The sequence below is a fragment of the Pseudorca crassidens genome, chromosome 8 (assembly GCF_039906515.1).
Source record: "Pseudorca crassidens isolate mPseCra1 chromosome 8, mPseCra1.hap1, whole genome shotgun sequence".
NCBI lineage: Eukaryota > Metazoa > Chordata > Mammalia > Artiodactyla > Delphinidae > Pseudorca > Pseudorca crassidens.
Genome location: NC_090303.1, coordinates 83,878,060 through 83,885,680, shown reverse-complemented (window position 1 = coordinate 83,885,680; position 7,621 = coordinate 83,878,060).

Here is a 7,621-nt window from a genome sequence, read left to right as displayed (position 1 = left end):
CATCTGACAAAGTCCTTTACACGTAGAATAAATGAGTAAAGGTAAATCTCCCAACAGCACAGTCAGTGCTCTGCTTGTTTTAACATATGATCTCACACTTAAGGAGTTCAATGTTGCCTATTAACCATAATGTTGCCTCTAAGCCTCTCTCTGTGTCTCTCTGTCTCTCTCTCCTCACCTTTCTTCTTCCCTCTCATACCCCCAGCCTCGTATGTGGTCTGAGAGATGGTGAGCACAGATCAAGATGTTTCGTTTGCTCCCCAGAGGACAGGTCTCCACTCCAGACCCTGTGGTTAAGGTGATCGAGTTGTGGGGAAAGACTGTTGAGCAAGCCCACCCAGACCCTTTCCAGAGGGTCCGCTGCCGATTTCAGGCCTGTCCAGACTTGGGGAGCAGTGCAACTGTCAGGGATGATGGAAAGGGGTTGGTGTTAGGAGGGTGGAGGGCACAGGGCTCCTGGGAATGACAGAGTCTAATGCTGGAAGCAGAGTGGCTGTTTGTTCTGCCCCAGCACAGCTCCTTCTGGTCCTGACTGAACCAGCAGGGTCAGATAGCAGACCCTGACTGCTGACCTCTTGGCTAATGGAGGGAAGGACAGGGGAGGAAGTTGTCAACTGTAACATCCAGGGGTCCAAGCTCTCCTCAGGGAGCTCTCATCCAGAGTATTAGGACTAATCTCTCCCTGGCTCCAGGGGTGCAGGTCACGATTCACCCTTGATTTGAGGAGCATTCAGAGGAGATCTGAACCAGTCTATTCTCAGGACCCAAATATGAGTAAAACCCAGACCAGTACTGGGTTGAGGGTGAGAATGAAGATAGGAGGCTGGAGGAAAGGGCTTAGCAGGTATGGGGGGGAAGTGGACTGTGGGCCAGGAGTGGTGGGGATGCCAGCCAGGTGATCAGTTTAGGGGGATAATCTGAATTAATCCTTGTAATCCATGGACCCAGGATTCAGCCTCCCTCCTAATCCCATCCCAGCAGATCATCCTCTCTGAGGACTGATGCAGCCATTTATTGATGCACCTTTACCCTTATTTCTAAATGCCTAGATTCTTTCATTAAAAAGAAAAAAAAAGTGAATCTTCTAAAGATGCAAAAAGTACAGCATATTATACACATTCTTCTGCAAACTTTCTTTTTTCCTTAACATGTTTTTCTTTTTACATTTATTCATGCTGTTTCATATAGCTCTAGTTCATGAATTTTAACTGCTAATTTTGTTCCATTGTTTGAATATACCACAATTGATTTATCCATGCTTCTGCTAATGAACATTTGGGAAATTTCCAATATTCCATATTGTAAACAATGCTGTGATGGACAGTGCTGTGCATGCCTCCTTGGCATATATGTAAGCACATCTCTAAGGTAGATACCTAGAAGTAGAATTTCTGGGTCATAGAATATGTGCACCTTAAACTTTACTAGGTATTGCCAAATTGCTCTATAAAGCAGCTGAACTGATTTTTACTTCACTAACAGTGGCTGTCAATGCTTTTTTATTTTTTTTTAATTAAAAAAATTTTTTTAAGATTTTTTTTATGTGGACCATTTTTAAAGTCTTTATTGAATTTGTTACAATATTGCTTCTGTTTTGGTTTTTGGGCCGCGAGGCATATGGAATCGTAGCTCCCTGACCAGGGACCGAACCCGCACCCCCTGTATTGGAAGGCGATGTCTTAACCACTGGACCGCCAGGGAAGTCCCTCAATGCTTTTTTAGATTCACAAACATATTTATAAATTTCTTTGCTCACCATTCCTTCTTGCATTTCATTCCTTCCTTCTTATTTCGGTTTCCTTCTTATGAAGTATATCCTTTGGTAGCATTTCAGTGAAAGTCTTTGAGTGGTAAACATTCTCAGTCTTTGTCTTAAAAGGTCTTTATTTCACAACACTTAAATGGAAATTTAGTGGGCATAAAATTTTAGGTTGACAATTCTTTTAGACTTTTGAAGATATTCTATTTTTTTCTGTAATCTTTTGCTGCTAATAGGAAGTCAGCTGCCAATATAATTGTCTCTCTAGGCAAACAAGTTTTTAAATTTTTTTAATTTTTTGTTGCTTTTAAGATTTTTCTTTTTCTCTTCAGTATTCTCCAGTTTCACCACAATGTGTTTATAAGCTCAGTTCTCAATCTGAGGACTGTGTCTTTCTTTTATTTTGGAAAATTATCAATCATTATCTCTTGGAATATTATTGGGTTGGCCAAAAAGTTCAAATGAACTTTTTGGCCAACCCATACATTTCCCTCATTCTCTCTGTTTCAGGAAACAATATATATATTCAGTGTGACAGTGTAATAGGCATATTCTTTTCCTCATGTCTTTTAACTATTCTTTCATATTTTCTATCTCATTACTTTCCCCTTTCCCCCCATATTTTGAACAATTTTATCAGCTCTATCTTCCACTTCACTAATTCTCTTTCCAGCTGGGTCTAGTCTACTGTTTAATGTCTTGAGTCTTCAATGGTACGTCTTCCATTTCCTAATTTTTTTTCCCTCAATGAGCTGCTTTTTTTTTTCATAATGCAATATTTTCATTATGGTTTACTTTTTTGTCTTTAATCTTTAACACTTTTAAGAATACTTATTACACAGTGCTTGTCATGTTGTTTTATTATGCACAGTTCTTGGAGTGTTAATTGTCCTGTTTGTTGTGTCTGCTGAGTCTTCCTTAGGTGGATTGCTTTCTTGTCTAGTTTATAAGATTTTTATTGTGAGTTCTTCTTCAGTAGGTGTTTTTTTTAAAATTAATTAATTAATTAATTAATTTTTGGCTATGTTGGGTCTTCGTTTCTGTGTGAGGGCTTTCTCTAGTTGTGGCAAGCAGGGGCCACTCTTCATCACGGTGCGCAGGCCTCTCACTATCGCGGCTTCTCTTGTTGCAGAGCACAGGCTCCAGACACGCAGGCTTAGTAGTTGTGGCTCCCGGGCTTAGTTGCTCCGCAGCATATGGGATCTTCCCAGAACAGGGCTAGAACCCATATCCCCTGCATTAGCAGGCAGATTCTCAACCACTGCACCACCAGGGAAGCCCCAGTAGGCGTTTTTGATTTGTCACTTTTTAGTGAGACTCTCATATACCTTGGGGTATGAAAACAGTCTTGGAGAGCTCTTTCTTGCTTCTGTGAGGCTGTGTGGTATTCCTAGGGATTTCAAGTTGTCCTAAACCAGGTTTATATTTAATTTCTCTGCTTAAGGATTCAGCATCATGCAAATAACATAAATCCAGATGCAACACAAGCATTTTCTCAGGTTCAGACTTCAATTTCTCAGGGTTGACTTGGATTTCTAACCCTTTTCTCTGCTTCGTTGAACTGGCGTGTGCCATTTTAGTTTTCTTTCCATGGATAAGGTAGATCTTTGATGTTCTGAGCTTTATGCAGGGGGTTCAGTCCCAGCTCTTTGTCTCTGGTGGGCTGAGGGCACATAGCCTATAACTGAAAGCATTAGAACACATCTCCATGTCCCTGGTATATGTTTGTGATCTGTGTCTGAAATGAACCATGGGCTACTGTGATAGTCCCTCCTCCTTCTCCTCCTTTGTTTAGTTTTATATTCTTTCTTTAATTCTGTTATCTATCTGGGAATTTCCCTTTTTAAACCAATTTTGCAATTGTTCATATGTTAGTTTTTAAATTGTTTTATGTAGTATTTCTGTGTGTGTTTTACGGGACACTGGGTGAAGAGAAACTACATTAGTTCAGTCTGTCATGTTGTCAGAATTTCCTTTCCAGATTCTCTTTATCTTTAGTAGTATTCCTAACAATCCCTATGTCTGTAAGGTGTGTTATAATTTGCAAAGTGTTTTCACATACAGTTTCTGATTTCATCCTCTCAACTTTAAGAAATGAATATTATTGTTCCCATTTTACCAAGAGGAAAGCTGAGACTCCGAATTGTAATTTTATGCCTAGCTTTTGGACTTTGAAGCCAATGCATTTCATAGCTTGGGTTTTACATGGAGAGTTTGCCTCTTCTTGACCTCCAGCTCAGGCCCTGATTGTTCTGACCACCCGCTCTCTATCTGAGGCTCTCTGAGAGGCTTTCTGCCTAACACGAGGGAACCCTTTGGCTCCACCTTCTCAGGTTCAGCTCCTGGAGCTATGCCAATCCCCTTCTGCTCCGCTTAGCCTCAGCGGAAATAATGGGGTATATACAGGCCATGGCTAATGGGGAGACTGACTGGCAGCTTGTCTTCAGGGTCCTTTATTCACTCACCACTGGGTCATCTCTGCTTCAACTTGAGAAAGGGCAGGCAACGTATACTTGTGTGGCGGGGAAAGGGGAACAGAAAAAAAGAAAAATCCAGCAAAAGTAGGACTCATCTGGGATTTGAACCCGGGACCTCGTGCACCCTAAGTGAGAATCATAGCCCTATACCAAAGAGCCACTGAGGGTTACTCTTTGCCAGCTGTGTCTTCTTTGCTACATCAGTAGTAGCCACAGTTTGTGGTTCCTAGAAGGGCCTCTCTCCTCCGTCCAGGCTGGCTCCCAGCCCAGGTCGGCTGCACTCCAGCAGGCCTTGCCCCTCGGCTCTCTCCACTGCTCCCTGGCCCACTGTGGAGCCACACGGTGATTAGGCAAGGTCCCATCTTCCCCGTGACCATCCAGTTCTCCCTCAGGGCTGCCAAGCGGAGTTCGTGGGGTGCTGCTGGGGAAGGGCAGGGAGGGAGCCAGTCTCCAGCCAGCCCCCCTTCCGGGAACCCCAGGGCTGAGGGGGCCTGCCTGGCATCTCCTGCACCCATGAAGAAGCACTCTTCTTTCTTACCTCATGATGAGACCACCAGAAAAAATCCTCCAAACTCATCTGCCTCCTAGGTGGGGACTAAGAAGTCTGTCCCAGATCACCCTTGACTAGGTGATATTTGCTAAATTACTCAGTTTCTTCATCTGTCAGGTGGGGAAGTCACACCTGCCCTGTCTGCCTTACAGGGTAATTTGAGGATCAGCTGAGAAAACGTATGTGAAAGCACTCTGCAAACTGTAAAGTGCTGTACAAAGGAAAGGGGTTATTATGATGGCAACATGAGGGCAAGGAGAAAATACATGAGCGGAAAGCTGCCACTTAATGCTTACCGTGGGCTGAGCAGTGTGATCTGTGCTTTACAGATCTTACTTAACCTCATAACAGCCTTGCGAGATAGCTGTCACCCCACTGTAAGAAAAAGAAACGTGCCCAAATTCGACTTATATGAAGCACATTTATCTGAATCCAAAGCGTGTTTTAAATGCGATACACACTGCTATCCAGACTTTCTAGAAAACCAGAGATGGGAATACATCCTGTAAATACCCACACTTCCTCCTCACCCCAGCCTGCCCTGTTCATCCCACCCAGGAAAGCTTCAGGGAAGAGCCTGCCGATCGGCTAAGGGTGGCCTGCGTGGGGTTCTTCAGGCTGGGATTCCCCAAATGAGAGTGAGGGGAGAGGTCACACATCAGAAACTGGGGCCTTGTAGGAGACCCAGTAGGCTCTGTCTGGCTCTCTCTTTTGTGCTGCCACTGTACCACATCCATCACACCTCCAGGACCCTTGTTTGACCCCCTACAGGGGGGTTCCCTCTAGGAGGCTGGGAGCTTCTGGGGGGACAGAGATCTGTCTTATTGATCTTTGGATCCAGCCTCGTGTCTGGCACTTGGCAATCCTGCTGACGAAACAAACAACTCCCAAGCATTTCTGTGTACCTGGCCTTAGGTAAGCACTCTACCAGATTAATCTCATTTCATCCTCACAGCACAACTGCTGTTGTAGGCATCTCTTAGCAAATGTCTGTGGAATAAATGAATGCGTGAATGAGGGAAAGAAAGCAAGCCAGGAGTGTGCACCAAAAAACCACCAGGGGCAACAGATATTCAGGGGGATCTTCATTACTTGGCTCGAGGTAAAAGCCATAAGCCTAAAGAAACCCTCCCACCATCCATGCAAAAGCAGGCTTCCTAATAAACCAACGCGTCTGTTGGATATGGGGAAGAATGGCCCTCGCTTTAGAGAACATATTGGCTAACATTCCTTTGTACCCAGGGGATGAAGTTTTATTATCCCCATCCAGAGTGTCTGGACCAGACGACTGGCTCCACTAACCAATCATGGCCAGAGAGAAAAGCAACAGCTCATCTATTCTCAAACCAAAGGGACTTTTTTGGGTAGCTGTTCCCCAGCTTTAAACTGGCTTATAAATAAAAGCCACTCAACGCGTCATTCCATTACCTCAGTACACATTTCCTAATTGTTTCTCTCGCTGGGTGTGCCAAGGAGTGAGGTGTCTCCAGGCAAGGGCGCCAGGGGGACTTTGCTGAGAATGTTTCAGGGCTGAGACCGGGACTGGGTCCCAGCCAGTGCTTTTCTCTGGGGGTACTATTGGAATTTGAGGCAGGATCATTCTCAGTGTGGCCTGTACAGAGCAGTGTCCTGCCCACTCAATACCAGTAATCCCCTTCTTTGCCAACAGCCATAAAACACCCCCCTCCCACCCCACATACCTCCAAATGTCTCCAGGGTAACAGGGTGGGGGAGAGGAGTGCCGCCCTGGTGGAAATCCATTGCCATCTACCATGCATTGTTTTCCAGGCTAAAATTACTGTGGCCTTGATCTAGGCTGTAGGAGTTTAGGCCCTCAGTGGTTCATTTGTCTCTGTATTTCAAAGCCAGCAGATGAAATTCTCTAGGAAGAGTCATGGCTCTACCTCGGGGCGGGGTGGGTGGGGGTGGTTTCTCCTCTTTCCTCCCAGGCGTGAGGATGGCTTTCATTCAGGCAAATCCTTGGACGATTCCTCATTTTCACAAGAGCATGTAGAACTTTCTCTCATCTCACCACGTGCCTGGAGAGTCTGACTGGTCAGTATTTAACAGACAACATTGTCATAACACATTTCAAGCTCAACACATCATTTCAACCTACGCATCAAAAACACAGCAAAAAGTGAACACTGGTTGCTTCTGGAGAGGGGAACTGGGAGCCTGGGTGGGAAAGAGATGTATTTTTCACTGTATATTCTTTTGTACTTTTTGAATTTTGAGCCCCAGGCATATACAATCCACTTGAAACAGAAATCCACTTGATAAAAAACTAAGCAGGGAGAAGCAATGATTAGAGAGGTTAGGGAATAATGCCTTTCAAGCCTCTAGAGAGTTGAAATGTCCTCTGGATTAGAGTAGCCTGGCAGAGCTGGTATTTGGCCCCCAGCCGAATGGTTCTGGTTTATGTCCAGTTCTGAATCGTGCTTTGTGTGGAGCCCATATTGAGGGTAATAGTCAGCAGGAGACCCGATCCTGTGAAACTGGTTGCTGTGCTACTCAGGAATGCTGTTGAGGACATTATTATATCACACCGATGTCTCCTTTGTGAAACCCCATTCTTGCCTGTCATAATCTGAAGAACAGTTGGTTTGTGTTGACTTTCTGGACAGTGAATTACGTAATTCATTGGGCAGGTCTTGGATGAGCAGACAGGATGACTGGCAGCTTGGGCACTGCTGAGCTAAGGGCAGGGGCAGGTGTGAACATGGCATGAGAGGGACAGTGAGCAAACTAACCTCGACCTGGCTGGGGGAGGTCTGAGTAGGAAAGGTTCCCTCTCTGGGTAGACTCACCATGAAGAAGCTGGCAGCCTGGGGT